At 35.1% G+C, this 17,146-nt stretch overlaps 2 long non-coding RNA genes across 5 annotated transcripts; both read right to left on the reverse strand.

Annotated features, from left to right (window-relative positions):
- Positions 1-2,987: 2,987 nt before the first annotated feature.
- Positions 2,988-16,514, reverse strand: LOC127714882 (uncharacterized). The gene is made up of 3 exons (XR_007987971.1): positions 16,303-16,514; positions 12,311-12,367; positions 2,988-3,135 (listed from the first exon to the last, which is right to left on the reverse strand). It is a non-coding gene; the product is annotated as an uncharacterized LOC127714882 (long non-coding RNA).
- LOC127714883 (uncharacterized) lies at positions 4,822-10,306 on the reverse strand. Of its 4 annotated transcripts, XR_007987973.1 has the most exons (4): positions 9,499-10,306; positions 8,664-9,165; positions 8,330-8,497; positions 4,822-7,305 (listed from the first exon to the last, which is right to left on the reverse strand). It is a non-coding gene; the product is annotated as an uncharacterized LOC127714883 (long non-coding RNA). The 4 variants fall into 4 exon arrangements; XR_007987975.1 differs by having other exon boundaries at positions 8,330-9,165; positions 9,665-10,306; XR_007987974.1 differs by lacking the exon at positions 8,664-9,165.
- Positions 16,515-17,146: the final 632 nt, after the last annotated feature.

Raw genomic sequence — 17,146 nt, forward strand, 5'->3', positions numbered from 1 at the left:
GCTATCAGAACCACGTGTTGTTCGTTGTTGTTTGTCTTTGTTTGTATGTCTAGATTTTTTCTTCGGAGAAGGGTTTTGGTGGTTCTGTTATTTCTATTTAATATGTTATGTCGTTTATAAGGAAAGTTTTTTGTAGGCGAACCAGTAGTGTGAACCTTTCGTTACCTCTTTTGTAAGTGAACCAGGTGTGTGAACTGTTAGTTTCCTCTTTTGTAAGTGAACTAGGAGTGTAAACTGTTTGTAACCTCTCTTGTACGTGAACCAGGTGTGTGAACTATATGTTACCTCTTTTGTAAGTGAACCCGAAGTGTAAACTGTTTGTTACCTCTCTTGTACGTGAACCAGGTGTGTGAACTGTTTGTTTCCTCTTTTGTAAGTGAACTAGGAGTGTAATCAGTTTGTTACATCTTTTGTAAGTGAACCAGGTGTGTGAACAGTTTGTTTCCTCTTTTGTAAGTGAACCAGGTGTGTGAACTGTTTGTTACCTCTTTTGTAAGTAAACTAGGAGTGTAAACTGTTTGTTACCTCTTTTGTACGTGAACCAGGTGTGTGAACTGTTTGTTATCTCTTCTGTAAGTGAACAAGGTGTGTGAATTGTTTGTTACCTCTTTTGTAAGTAAACTAGGAGTGTAAACTGTTTGTTTCCTCTTTTGTAAGTAAACCAGGTTTGTGAACTGTTTGTTATCTCTTTTGTAAGTGAACTAGGAGTGTAAACTGTTTGTTGCCTCTTTAATAAGTGAACCAGGTGTGTGAACTATATGTTACCTCTTTTGTAAGTGAACCAGTAGTGTGAACTGTTAGTTACCTCTTTTGTAAGTGAACCAGGTGTGTGAACTGTTTACCTCTTTTTTACGTGAACCAGGTGCGTGAACTATATGTTACCTCTTTTGTACGTGAACTGATGTGTAAACAGTTTGTTTCCTCTTTTGTACGTGAATCAGGTGTGTGAACTGTTTGTCACCTCTACTCTTACTAAGTTTGTAAGACAAATAGGAATGTGTACAGTCTGATCTCTCTACTGTGTGTTTTCTATTATGTAAGTGAATAAGTAATGTGTAATGTTAGTTCTATCTATTGTAAGTGAACAAGGAGTGTGTTCTGTCTGTTCTGTCTATTGTAAGTGAACTAGGAGTGTGTTCTCTCTGTTCTATTTATCGTAAGTGAACAAGGAGTGTGTTATGTCTGTTCTATCTATTGTAAGTGAACAAGGAGTGTGTTCTATCTGTTCTCTCTAATGTTAGTGAACAAGGAATGTGTTCTGTCTCTGTTCTATCTATTGTAAGTGAACAAGGATAGTGTTCTGGCTCTATTCTATCTATTGTAAGTGAACAAGGAGTGTGTTCTGTCTGCTCTCTCTAATGTAAGTGAACAAGGAGTGTGTTCTGTCTGCTCTCTCTAATGTAAGTGAACAAGGAGTGTGTTCTGTCTGTTCTCTCTAATGTAAGTGAACAAGGAGTGTGTTCTGTCTGTTCTCTCTAATGTTAGTGAACAAGGAGTGTGTTCTGTCTGTTCTGTCTATTGTAAGTGAACTAGGAGTGTGTTCTCTCTGTTCTATTTATCGTAAGTGAACAAGGAGTGTGTTATGTCTGTTCTATCTATTGTAAGTGAACAAGGAGTGTGTTCTATCTGTTCTCTCTAATGTTAGTGAACAAGGAATGTGTTCTGTCTCTGTTCTATCTATTGTAAGTGAACAAGGATAGTGTTCTGGCTCTATTCTATCTATTGTAAGTGAACAAGGAGTGTGTTCTGTTTGCTCTCTGTAATGTTAGTGAACAAGGAGTATGTTCTGTCTGTTCTATCTATCGTAAGTGAACAAGGAGTGTGTTCTATTCTATCTATTGTAAGTGAACAAGGAATGTGTTCTGTCTGTTATCTCTAATGTAAGTGAACAAGGAGTGTGTTCTGTCTGCTCTCTCTAATGTAAGTGAACAAGGAGTGTGTTCTGTCTGCTCTCTCTAATGTAAGTGAACAAGGAGTGTGTTCTGTCTGTTCTCTCTAATGTAAGTGAACAAGGAGTGTGTTCTGTCTGTTCTCTCTAATGTTAGTGAACAAGGAGTGTGTTCTGTCTGTTTTCTCTAATGTTAGTGAACCCAGATTGTGTTTTGCCTGTTCTTTCTATTTTATATCAAACAATAAAATAAATACAATGTGTTTGCTATGGGGTAATTATTACTTAAAGTACAAGATTATGTCTCACCAACTTCAAACAATGTTAAAGTTTTAAATTATCCCTTTTATTAGTGTTTTGGTCAGATTTTAAGGTTCACTGAACATGAATAAGTTACAGTGGTGTGAGTGAAGCATAGTGTCATATAGGCTTAATTTTTGTTTGTTTTCTTTTGTTTTGGTGTTTGAGGGCATTTCTTCTATGCATATTATTTCTTTTTTTTATATATAAATCCATAAACAAGAGTGCAAATGCTGACATGTCTCCCCTGCTTTATTTATGATTGAATTTATGTTGAAAGTTTGTAATATGAAGGTTTTACTACAAATATCACATAAACTTTACATTATCAATGTTCTATGAAAAAGAGGTCATGCTAAGATAAACCATGTCAGACAGATATTACAATCATTCCATACACCAAATATAATTGACATATTGTTTATAGCATATGATAAACTGACAAAACCACAAAACTTATCATTGACCAATGAACCACGAAAATGTGGTCAAGGACAATGGACATATGACTGACTGAATCTTCATAACATAAGTTATCTGCATACAAGGTATGAAGCATCCAGGTCTTCAACCTTCTGAAATATAAAGCTTTAAACAAATAGTTTATGCTGGCGCATGAATGTAATCCCTATGTCTCGCATTCTGCGACTTTCATTGCAGGCAAGACAACAGGCAAGACTAAAACTCTGCCAAATCATTAGTTATTAATCTTATATTGTAAAAAATCATGAGCCTTGGAATTAACATATTGCTGTGGGGATGTGTGTGGGTGTGTGTTGGGCTTCTTAAATTGCTGAGATTCTTTTTTCAAATTTTATTGAAAATATTAAAAACAAAAACAATTCATATATATAGTACATATAAAATACAATAAATATCACAATATCAAAAAGTTTATTCCTTCTTCTTTTTATATGGCGCAAAGGGATCTGACCACACCTTCATATCTGAAAAAATAAACAAATAAATCTCAATTTACATTTAAATTCACATCATCAAAACTATTAATCTATTCACATTCTCGTACATGCTCACAAAATATTTTTTGGGTTCATAACTACATTTTGCAAGAATGCATGAAAAAAATATCTGTCATTGTAACATATGCTTACAGAAAGTAGCAATAGTATACCTGAGCAAGCTTCAGTCAACATTTGGCATAAATGGCATAGGCCAAAACATCTCAGTTTACAGCAAAAAGAGAAGAAACATATGAATTCTGGTGGTAAAACATTACATGGTCATTTTGGTTAATTAAGGAATATACATTTCAATGAAAAAAAAAAAATCTGCCACAAAGTTCTTTATTTCTGGTCATCATACAAGCTTAAAAACTTGTGCATCTGCCATCATACAGAAAATCATGGATTCTCCAGGCCAATCTGCTGGTGACATCCATGGATATTTCAATTTATTTTAACTGAATTTGGTTTATTTCAAATAATCATAAATGAATAATAGAAGCTCTTAAATGCCCTTAATGTATACAACAGTCAGAGATATAACTTAAACAAGAAACTTTTAAAGATAACCTATACGACTTACTGTAAACCAACTAATTTTCACGAGCGATTTATTTTCGTGACTTTTGCAAGTAGAAAAATAACGCGAATATAAATCGTCGCAAATATGTAAAACTTGGATTTTTCTTTTTTTTATCTACATCAAGTAAATTTGAAAATCACGAAATTAAATTGCCGTGAAATAGGCTAGAAAGAGATAAACGTGAAATAAAGTATCCGCGAAAATAAGTTGGTTTACAGTATGTTGAAAAAGAGGCTCTTTTAAATATTACTTATATAAGTTTCTTTTGTAAATATCATTTTACAGAGGTGTCAATTCACACATATTTTTCTAGCATACACAAATCGTGTCAGACACATGGTCATTTTCCCCATAAAGTATAGAAACTAATCCTCCTGAAACACTATTAGTGCCTTCCAAACACACTTACACTTAATATTGACCCTTCTGGGTCAAAATATTAAAACTACACTTCATAAATTTATGTGTCCAATGTGCTTTTCTTGATTTACATTTTTGTACCTTCATAAGAGATGCTCACAGCCAATTGTTTGAAAACCAAAAATGTATAAGAACCTAAACAGTTGTAGAGCTATATGACCATAAAGGTCTATTGGGACTTTTAAAATATAAGGAGTTTACTAATGATTTCAGTCATCTAGACTTATTTGTAGATCCTATTCTGCTCAGTTTTTAAATGTTTATATTTTTTTCTATATCTACAATAGGTAACTATTTCAACAAAAAATAACACTAAAATGAATAAATTTGTCATTCAAGGGCAATAACATCTATTTGAAAGAGCTGACTGACAATTTTGACCATGTTGTAGATCTTGTCAGGCTGATTATTCTTCATTTTTGTAGATCTTGTCAGGCTGATCATTTTGCAATTGACAGTTTAACTATATTTATTATTGCTTTAAAGAATAAAGCCAATTTGCAAACAAATTGTAACAAGCATTCTGACGGTATTGCATGGCAATACATAGTCCCCTACCGGATAAAAATTCATTGTACTTGAACAAAATGATAACTAGATCTATAACATGTCATGGTGTAAACTTTAAAACAAATATCAAATTAATATCTTCAAGCATAACAAAATAAACTGCTTCGCTGAGCACAGCTGGATACGCCCACAGAGGTCCAACCCTGAACAGTTGGGGCAAAAATGGACACAATATTCAAGTTTGATACAGGTCTGAATTTGGATTGTAATTTAATATTTGACATATTATAGGTTTCTGAATAAATGTAGTCAAAGAACTTGAAATTGGTTATATGAATTGAATTTATTTTCAATTAAAGATTTCTTGCTGTTGTGCAATACTTAGTAAATCTGTTGTCAGACTATAAACAAATAAAGTTCAATTTCTTCTCAATGTCATATTTGAAATTTATGAAAATCAATAGGGAGATTACATCAATAGCTATAAATAATTCACCAAAGTTTCATGAGAACTGCTGAAAGCATTTTTGAGTTATTGTCCAAAAACTGGAAAATCCCCGCTTTTTTAATGAATAAACCCCATAACTCAGAAATGTAAAATCTAAAATTTATAAAATTCTAAAGGGAGCTTAAATCAACAGATATAAACAATTCACCAAAGTTTCATCAGAACTGCTGAAAGCATTTTTGAGTTATTTTCCGAAAACTGGAAAATCCCCCTTTTTTAATGAATAAAACCCTGTAACTGGGAAACGTAAAATCTAAAATTTATAAAAACTAGAGGCTCTCAAGAGCCTGTGTCGCTCACCTGACTCTACTTTGGTTTTAGAAATCATGTAAAGATAGATAAAAATCATAACAGATACCTAAATAATGATTGAGGCCAAATTTTGATTAATATTGGTCCCGTTATTTAATAAAATATCCTGGTGGCCATCTTGAACAGTAAATCGGCAACAAAGTAGCAACACTTGGTCAGCACTTCATAAGGAACATTCATGCCATGTTTGGTTCATTCCATTCAGTGGTACTCTAAAAGAAGACATTTGTATGTATTTCCAATAGGGTCCTATGTTAAACTAAGCCCCCCCCCCTTAGCGGCCATCTTGGATGATGGATCAACTGCAAAGTAACAACACTTGGTCTGCAACTCATAAGGAACATTCATGCCATGTTTGGTTCAATTCCATTCAGTGGTTCTCTAAAAGAAGACAATTGTATGTATTTCCCATAGGGTCCTATGTTAAACTAAGTCCCCCGCTGGCGGCCATCTTGGATGATGGATCAGCTGCAAAGTAACAACACTTGGTCAACATCTCATAAGGAACATTCATGCCATGTTTGGTTCCATTCCATTTATTGGTTCTCTAAAAGAAGACATTTTTATGTATTTCCCAAAGGGTCCTATGTAAAACTAAGTCCCCCGCTGGCGGCCATCTTGGATGATGGATCGGCTACAAAGTAACAACACTTGGTCAGCATCTCATAAGGAAGATTCATGCCATGTTTGGTTTCATTCCATTCAGTGGTTCTCTAAAAGAAGACATTTGTATGTATTTCCCATTGGTCCTTTGTTAAACTAAGTCCCCTGCTGTCGGCCATCTTGGATGATGGATCGGCTACAAAGTAACAACACTTGGTCAGCACCTCATAAGGAACATTCATGCCATGTTTGGTTTCATTCCATTCAGTGGTTCTCTAAAAGAAGTCATTTGTATGCATTTCCCATAGGGTCCTATGTTAAACTAAGTCCCCCGCTGGCGGCCATCTTGGATGATGGATCGGCTACAAAGTAACAACACTTGGTCAGCACCTCATAAGAACATTCATGCCATGTTTGGTTTCGTTCCATTCAGTGGTTCTCTAAAAGAAGACATTTGTATGTATTTCCCATAGGGTCCTATGTTAAACTAAGTCCCCCGCTGGCGGCCATCTTGGATGATGGACCGACTGCAAAGTAACAACACTTGGTAAGCATCTCATAAGGAACATTCATGCCATGTTTGGTTCCATTCCATTCAGTGGTTCTCTAAAAGAAGACATTTTTATGTATTTCCCATAGGGTCCTATGTTAAACTAAGTCCCCCGCTGGCGGCCATCTTGGATGATGGATAGGCTACAAAGTAACAACACTTGGTCAGCACCTCATAAGGAACATTCATGCCATGTTTGGTTTCATTCCATTCAGTGGTTCTCTAAAAGAAGACATTTGTATGTATTTCCCATAGGGTCCTATGTTAAACTAAGTTCCCAGATGGCAGCCATCTTGGATGATGGATCGGCTACAAAGTAACAACACATGGTCAGCACCTCATAAGGAACATTCATGCCATGTTTGGTTTTATTCCATTCAGTGGTTCTCTAAAAGAAGTCATTTGTATGCATTTCCCATAGGGTCCTATGTTAAACTAAGTCCCCCGCTGGCGGCCATCTTGGATGATGGATCGGCTACAAAGTAACAACACTTGGTCAGCACCTCATAAGGAACATTCATGCCATGTTTGGTTTCATTCCATTCAGTGGTTCTCTAAAAGAAGTCATTTGTATGCATTTCCCATAGGGTCCTATGTTAAACTAAGTCCCCCGCTGGCGGCCATCTTGGATGATGGATCGGCTACAAAGTAACAACACTTGGTCAGCACCTCATAAGAACATTCATGCCATGTTTGGTTTCATTCCATTCAGTGGTTCTCTAGAAGAAGTTCAAAATGTAAAAAGTTAACGCCGAGGACGGACGACGGACGCCAAGTGATGAGAAAAGCTCACTTGGCCCTACGGGCCAGGTGAGCTTATAAAAAGGGAGCTCATGTCAATAGATATAAACAATTCACCAAAATTCCTTGCAAGTTGGTGAAAGCATTTTTGAGTTATTGTCGGAAAACTGGAAAATCCCCTGTTTTTTAATGAATAAAACTCCAAAACTCGGAAACAGTAAATCTGAAATTTAAAAAAAAACGAAAGGGAGCTCACATCAATAGATATAAACAATTCACCAAAGTTTCATGCATATTGGTTAAAGCTTTTTTGAGTTAATGTCCGACATGTTGACGACAGACGGACGGACGGTCACAGTATACCATAATACGTCCCGTAAACGGGCGTATAAAAAAGTATGGGGAGATTATTCAAATCTTGAAGTGAAAATTAAAATCTTACTTCTACAAGTAAATATTACTTAAATCTTTATGTAAATGAAGATCATTGCTGCAAAAAAATTGTATTACTGTAAATTCAGAATTTATTGCTAGGTTTTTGTCGAGCCTTCGACTTTTTGTCGAAAAAGCGAGACATGGCGATCCTACATTCTGTCAGCGGCGGCAGTGTCCACAAATATTCACTCTGTGGTTAAAGTTTTTGAAATTTTAATAACTTTCTTAAACTATCCTGGATTTCTACCAAACTTGGACAGAAGCTTGTTTATGATCATAAGATAGTATCCAGAAGTAAATTTTGTAAAAAAACTAGAGGCTCTCAAGAGCCTGTGTCGCTCACCTGACTCTACTTTGGTTTTAGAAATCATGTAAAGATAGATAAAAATTATAACAGATACCCAAATAATGATTGAGGCCAAATTTGGTTTAATATTGGTCCCGTTATTTGATAAAATATCCTGGTGGCCATCTTGAACATTAAATCGGCAACAAAGTAGCAACACTTGGTCAGCACCTCATAAGGAACATTCATGCCAAGTTTGGTTTCATTCCATTCAGTGGTTAACTCTAAAAGAAGACATTTGTATGTATTTCCCATAGGGTCCTATGTTAAATTAAGTCCCCCCCTGGCGGCCATCTTGGATGATGGACTGACTGCAAAGTAACAACACTTGGTCAGCACCTCATAAGGAACATTCATACCATGTTTTGTTTCATTCCATTCAGTGGTTCTCTAAAAGAAGACATTTGTATGTATTTCCCATAGGGTCCTATGTGAAACTAAGTCCCCCGCTGGCGGCCATCTTGGATGATGGATTGACTACAAAGTAACAACACTTGATCAACACCTCATAAGGAACATTCATGCCATGTTTGGTTCCATTCCATTCAGTGGTTCTCTAAATGAAGACATTTGTATGTATTTCCCATAGGGTCCTATGTTAAACTAGGTCCCCCCACTGGCGGCCATCTTGGATGATGGACCGACTGCAAAGTAACAACATTTGGTCAGCACCTCATAAAGAACATTCATGCCATGTTTGGTTTCATTCCATTCAGTGGTTAACTCTAAAAGAAGACATTTGTATGTATTTCCCATAGGGTCCTATGTTAAACTAAGTCCCCCCCCTGGCGGCCATCTTGGATGATGGACTGACTGCAAAGTAACAACACTTGGTCAGCATCTCATAAGGAACATTCATGCCATGTTTTATTTCATTCCATTCAGTGGTTCTCTAAAAGAAGACATTTGTATGTATTTCCCATAGGGTCCTATGTGAAACTAAGTCCCCCGCTGGCGGCCATCTTGGATGATGGATTGACTACAAAGTAACAACACTTGATCAACACCTCATAAGAACATTCATGTCCTGTTTGGTTCCATTCCATTCAGTGGTTCTCTAAATGAAGACATTTGTATGTATTTCCCATAGGGTCCTATGTTAAACTAAGTCCCCCCGCTGGCGGCCATCTTGGATGATGGATTGACTACAAAGTAACAACACTTGATCAACACCTCATAAGGAACATTCATGTCCTGTTTGGTTCCATTCCATTCAGTGGTTCTCTAAATGAAGACATTTGTATGTATTTCCCATAGGGTCCTATGTTAAACTAAGTCCCCCCACTGGCGGCCATCTTGGATGATGGACCGACTGAAAAGTAACAACATTTGGTCAGCACCTCATAAGGAACATTCATGCCATGTTTGGTTTCATTCCATTCACTGGTTCTCTAAAAGAAGACATTTGTATGTATTTCCCATAGGGTCCTATGTTAAACTAAGTCCCCCGCTGGTGGCCATCTTGGATGATGGACCGACTGCAAAGTAACAACACTTGGTCAGCACCTCATAAGGAACATTCATGCCATGTTTGGTTCCATTCCATTCAGTGGTTCTCTAAAAGAAGACATTTGTATGTATTTCCCATAGGGTCCTATGTTAAACTAAGTCCCCTGCTGGCGGCCATCTTGGATGATTGACCGACTGAAAAGTAACAACACTTGGTCAGCACCTCATAAGGAACATTCATGCCATGTTTTGTTTCATTCCATTCAGTGGTTCTCTAAAAGAAGACATTTGTATGTATTTCCCATAGGGTCCTATGTTAAACTAAGTCCCCCGCTGGGGGCCATCTTGGATGATGGACCAACTGCAAAGTAACAACACTTGGTCAGCACCTCATAAGGGACATTCATACCATGTTTGGTTTCATTCCATTCACTGGTTCTCTAAAAGAAGACATTTGTATGTATTTCCCATAGGGTCCTATCTTAATCTAAGTCCCCCGCTGGCGGCCATCTTGGATGATGGATCGGCTACAAAGTAACAACACTTGGTCAGCACCTCATAAGGAACATTCATGTCATGTTTGTTTTCATTCCATTCAGTGGTTCTCTAGAAGAAGTTCAAAACGTAAAAAGTTAACGAAGACGCCGGACGCCAAGTGATGAGAAAAGCTCACTTGGCCCTTTGGACCAGGTGAGCTAAAAATCATATTTTTCCGTATTTTACTTATAAATGGACTTAGTTTTTCTGCCAGGAAACATTACATTCACTCCGTGGTTAAAGTTTTTAAAATTTTAATAACTTTTTAAAACTATCCTTGATTTCTACCAAACTTGGACAGAAGCTTGGTTATCATGGTTATGATCATAAGATAGTATTCAGAAGTAAATTTAAAAAAAAAAAATTCCTGTTTTTCCAAATTTTACTTATAAATGGACATAGTTTTTCTGCCAGGAAACATTACATTCACTCTGTGGTTAAAGTTTTTAAAATTTTAAAAACTTTCTTAAACTATCCTGGATTTGTACCAAACATGGACAGAAGTTTGTTTATGATCAAAAGCTAGTATCTAGAAGGAAATTATTATTAAAATTTTGTACTTGTTTATCCATATTTTACTTATAAATGGACTTAGTTTTTCTTCCAGTTAACATTACATACAGTCTGCAGTTAAATTTTTTAAAACATTTATTAGATTCATAAACTATCCTGGATTTTTACCAAACTTGGACAGAAGCTTCTTACAATAAAAATTTGTAAGGGTTCCGCGGACCCCAGTGTCTCGCCTACTTTTTCTGTTAATCGCAGGCTCAACAAAAATGAGGAAGTAAATCAATAAAAATATTCCACTTGATACTATCTTTTAATTGCAAGAAGCTTCTGTCCAAGTTTGGTAAAAATCCAGGATAGTTTATGAATCTAATAAATGTTTAAATCTTTAACTGCAGACTGAATGTAATGTTAACTGGAAGAAAACAAAATTTCCTTCTAGATACTAGCATTTGATCATAAACAAGCTTCTGTCCAAGTTTGGTACAAATCCAAAATAGTATAAGAAAGTTATTAAAATTTTAAAAACTTTAACCACAGAGTGAATGTGTTGTTTCCTGGCAGAAAATCCAAGTCCATTTAAAAGTAAAATACAGAAAAAATGGATTTATTTTTTTACAAAATTTACTTCTGGATACTATCTTATGATCATAAACAAGCTTCTGTCCAAGTTTGGTACAAACCCAGGATAGCTTAAGAAAGTTATTAAAATTTTAAAAACTTAAACCACAGAGTGAATGTAATATTTCCCGGCAGAAAAACTAAGTCCATTTATAAGTAAAATACGGAAAAAATGGAATTTTATTTTTACAAAATTTACTTCTGGATACTATCTTATGATCATAAACAAGCTTCTGTCCAAGTTTGGTAGAAATCCAGGATAGTTTAAGAAAGTTATTAAAATTTCAAAAACTTTAACCACAGAGTGAATATTTGTGGACGCTGCCGACGACAACGACGACGGAATGTAGGATCGCTATGTCTCGCTTTTTCGACTAAAGTCGAAGGCTCGACAAAAATTGTATCAAGAGGAATATTTTTATTAAATTTTTTCCTCATCTCATTTTTGTTGAGCCTGCGATTAACAGCAAAAGTAGGCGAGACACTGGGTTCCGCGGAACCCTTACAAATTTTTATTAATGCGAATAATGGGACCAACTGAGGATTGGAATAATAAGAACTTACATTCTGAAATCTGATACATGTACATATATCTGTAAGAAGCTTTTCCTGAAATCACTTTCAAGCAATATAGCATCAAAATCATTATGATAATTCAAGGCCCTAGGAAGAAAACTGCTATTTATAACAGTTTTAATTTAAAGACAAAGGACAATATTTTTTTATTTTACCTGATGTTCTATTTTCAGCCTTGGCATCCATGTTGATTCATCCGACACATCTTTTTGCTAGATACCCAGAGGATGATAGTGGTCAAGTTTGGTTACAATTGTACAAGTAGTTTCAGAGAAGAATTCTGTAAAAGTTTATAGACAAAGACCCAAAGATAAAGGACACCAAGTGGAGAGAGAAGCTCACATGTCATGTTTGGGCCAAGTGAGCTAAAAAGGCAGACTTTGTCATGTTTGTACAGATACCAGTACATATACCAAACAAAAAATACTTTGTTATTGAAATATCTGTTTAATAGCCTACCTGCTGGTTGTATAGCTTCAATATCCAAACCAGCTCTTCCTTTTTTCTGTAATTCTTCTGAAATTCAAACAAAATGTTTTTTTTAAAAAGACAATATACATGTAACTGGTCAGTATAGCAGGATAAAAGACTATAGAATATAGTACCTGACTGATTTGGGTCTGTTCACAGACCTCAATCAGTGACTAATTTATTTTTTTGATTTTGCCATTTGATTTGGGACTTTCCTTTTTGAATTTTCCTCGGAGTTCAGTATTTTTGTGATTTTACTTTTTATCATGAGGAGTTTTAGTTATGACAAAAATATAATTTTCATTAGAAATTTTGAGGGTAGCGAGATGTTAATCAGTGTAACACAATAATACATATGATGTTATTGACACTTTTAAGTTTATAATATTTGACACAAAACAAATTTCAAGCTACATGTAGCTATAAAACCAGCTTTAATCCACCATTTTCTACATAAGGAAATGCCTGTACCAAGTCAGGAAAATGACAGTTGTTTTCCATTCGTTTGATGTGTTTGAGCTTTTGATTTTGCCATTTGTAAAGGGACTTTCTGTTTTGAATTTTCCTTGGAAATCAGTATTTTTGTTATTTTACTTTTTACCTGATTGTTAATTTTTCACAGATGTATAAAATTAAAATATATTTCATGTATTTGATTTTTTTATTTTTGGTGTTTTAGCGCCACTTTTTAGCACCGCTTTTGGGCTATTTCGTGGCGGCCAGTTTTTATTGGTGGAGGAAGCCGGAGTGCCTGGAGAAAACTACAAACCTTCGATAGGAAAACTGACAATCCTAGTCAATTAAGATTGGAGTCGAGTGCACCCGCACGAGCGGGGTTAGAACTCACAACCTCAGTGTTGACTGGCTAGTGATTTCAGTAGTAACTACTTAGACCACTCGGCCACCGAGGCCCCAAATTAAAATATAGACTCATATAGAAGTAAGATTTCTGCAATTATTTTATCTGACCTTTTAATTATATGTACTCTTTAATAAATTCCTAATTTTATGTCATCTTGACCTTGGACTCATTGATGTATTGAGCTAAAAGTCAACAAAAATCCCTCTCCCTTAAGACATATACATTTATGTATGTTACCATTCAATATTGTTTTTCAATCCCATGTAAGTTTCTTGAGTCATCATCAGGACACCCTTTTCTGCACTTATTTTGTTTAACTATAAGTGAAATAAATATCACCATGAAGTATTGAACTCAGATATGACAAAATATAACAATAGGTGTCAGACCACCAATTCAAAATCCCTATCTATTTAACCAAATTTTGCAATTTTCACAGCTTTTTAATATTTTACCTCAAGTTTAACTTCATAGAAACCAGGTATATCCTGAATTGTACATGTATCACCTTTCTACATGTAAATTTTCAACCCATGCTTAAAGTCTTCTAAGAAAGAACTGCCTTTCGGAAGTCAAGTACTAGTAAAAATAACCCTTGGTTTTCCGGAAATCATAAATTAGTATACTATGGAGCACATTAATCCTAAATTTTTAATGAAATCTCATAGACAAGTAAATTTTGGCTCAAAATGGTCTAAATATATTTCTCTTTCACCAAAAGTTTCATTTCTGCAAATTTGTTGGTTAAAGTAAACAATGACATCAAAAGCACTATTTTGTGCCAGTGTAGGGCTACTTTTACATACGTTCTAAATTGGAGGGAGTGAATTGGTGGTCTGACACCAATATGAGGGGAGGTCTGAGGGGTCCTGATCCCGAAATCCAGGGCTTAAAAAAAATAATTCCTGAGGTCCTGAATTTAAAGAAATTGAAATCCAGATATCCCTAAATTCGAAAAAAGAATTCCCGGATCCCGAAAGGATCAATCCTGAAATCCCGAGCTTAAAAACACCCGTTCCCGGAGTCCCGATAAAGGTCCGACCCCCCCTCCAATGTGACAGAATCTATAGGTATCTTCCTCTCAATATACCTGAAATATGCATGACCATCTGAGGTTCAGATGTATTATCTGTAAACCTCCTTCCACACTTATTTCAGATATATATTTTAGTAGCTAAAATTTTAAACCAATATAGATTCTCCTCTCATTATTATCTAGCATTTGGTCTCGGGTGGATAAATTTGTATTTGTGTCATAGGAAATCATACCATATCACCTTATTTTATATACAAAGTATACATGTATGTGTATTATTTACTTGGCAAAGAGAGATAACTCATGTTATTTGATTCTCATTTCAACAAGTAAGATTGATTCTTATTTCAACAACATGAACAAGTAAGATTGATTCTCATACCAACAACATGAACAAGTAAGATTGATTTTTACTTCAACAACATGAACAAAGATAAAGAAATTTAAAAGCAGATTTCACTAGTAGATTTTTTTTAAGGATTTGCTACTACATAAATATTTATATCTTTAGTGACTGGTCATTACAATTATGTTCCTGTTTAATTCATTTTAAACTTGTTTTAAACTGGGGATGGTTTATTGTTAAGATGCCTGTCTATTATTGAAGATCATTTGTTTCATTTTCTTACTTTTGATATTAAAAAAGCAGTACTTGATATAATAATGCAAAACAAGCAGCACTTTTCCGTTTCTATTTGTTTTTAAATTTCTCATTCATGTCATTTGGGGTCTATTATAGCTTACTATGCGGTATGGGTTTTGCTCATTGTTAAAGGATGTATGGTGACCTATATAGTTGTTAACTTCTTTGTTATTTGGTCTCTGGTGGAGAGTTGTCTCAATGGCAATCATACCACATCTTCTTATTTTCAAATTCGATTATTTCCATAATAATGGAAAAGAATCTTAATTGATTTTCTTGATCTTGATGGAATAAGATTTCACGTCCTTGGTCATGCTGGACATTACTGCATTTACGTGTGTCAAGGTTAACAACTTACATGTACTTACAACATGGGACCCCCGTTACAATTTCTTAGCTTGTTCTTCCACAAATACATAAATGTAGCATCTTGGTGATGATACAAATGTATCAGGAGGTACATGTAGGAGGTTCCAATCTTTAAATTGTATTTGGTAAGAATCTGAATTTCAAGGTGTCTGTCTTGGCTGGAATTCTGAGAAAGTGTTAACTATGCATGTTCTTTGCTATAAATTCAAGTTATTACCATAACAATTTTAGGATTCAAATCTAAAAGGAATTTGTTTTTATAGCAACTATAAGATTGGTTACCATGTGTGGTTACTTTTGTCTGTCATACATTATGATGTACATATGTATGAGAATAATCAAATGCTAACATTGGCATGTCTATTCAGCAGGATTAAACTCTATTACATGCAAGTAAATCTGTTAGTGGGGCCATGAGGTGAGTTGGCAGGTCTATATAGTTTCAGTGGGAATTAACTTCTTTTGATTAATTGGACAAGTTGGCTGGTCTATTCAGCAGGATTTCTACTGGAGTATTAGTCCAAATAATTATGACGTCTTGAAAGGCTATTATATTTTTTTGCTTTGACGCATAATTATTTGGACTACTTGAGTCTAGGAATGCCCTTTACTGTCAGGCGTCAAACGGTCAATTTCAGTTACTGTTAGCATCAAATTGGTTAAAATTTTACTGTGATTCGTCAAAATATTCTTAGCATGATTCGTCAGAGCAGAGACATATCTGGTCAGAGGTCTCAAATAATTATCGTTACCGTTAATTTTGGAAAAAATCTAAGTGATTCGTCAAAATCAGTTGATTTTTTAATCGCCTAAAAGAAAGTGTACATTTTATCGTCATGCACCAACAATTACCGTTAACGTCACTTGGCAAGAATTTTTACCGTTATTCGTCATGAAGGTACCCCCCCCCCCCCCCCCCCCATTAAGACCCTCCTACTTCAGATTCGTTAGTGGAGCCAGCTGGTAGTTGGTGCGAGATGCTTGTGTTACTTCATACTGGGCCAACCGGCGTAACTCATTCATAAAAGTTGACTCGACATTTTGTCTATGGCCATCTTACATAAACTAACTATATTTATCTACGTTCATCATTGGGTAAATGGCAACTGCATACATGAAACCTCCAATTGAACCGACAAAGACACCCCAAAATGCTGCCAGACGCCAACCCGTCATCGAAACTGTTTTAGGTTGACGAAACATTGCGTTTAATGTTATTTTTCAACCTCGTGTAATTTGTCTTTGGCAACCGGATGTTGACATTTCCCCAAAAAAAAAGGATTTCGGAAAGTCTCGGTTTTCTTCTTAATTACTTGGTTTTTTTTAACTTTTTGTTTAAATTTAATAGATTATCCATATTTCTCCTAGTCACAACTTTGATCTTTCAACCAATGTCAGTTCATTTAAAAGTTCGTCTTTTTTATCATGTTTATTGAGTGAAATATTTTTTTGTATGACGAACTATTTTGTATACTAATTTTCAAGTGAAATAAATAAACGGACGACTTTGTTTGTTTTCCGTACAATAAAATGGGATGTATTTTTTTTAAAAGGCAAGCAATTTCTTGAGTTGAGACTTTGATATTCTTATTACTAAACATTACCGCGATAGGTTTTAACTAAGTAAATCACATTTTCATCGTTTTTCGTTTTTTGCTATTGTGTTGTGACTAGTAACTGTTAGAAGATACATATGAATTGATAAATTACAAAATATACTATATATATTAAATAGCAGATTTTACCACGACATATTCTTTCATCGGACTATATCTGTGAGCTTGTAGACATCGAAAATGACACTGAGTCGATATTTATTAAAATATCACTACATAACAACAAATCGCTCATCATTGGTAGTATATATACAGACCACCTAGCAGTGACAATAACTACATGGAGAACCGTGACTAA

Source organism: Mytilus californianus, unplaced genomic scaffold, assembly GCF_021869535.1.
Source record: "Mytilus californianus isolate M0D057914Y unplaced genomic scaffold, xbMytCali1.0.p SCAF_9, whole genome shotgun sequence".
In the NCBI taxonomy this organism is placed as follows: domain Eukaryota; kingdom Metazoa; phylum Mollusca; class Bivalvia; order Mytilida; family Mytilidae; genus Mytilus; species Mytilus californianus.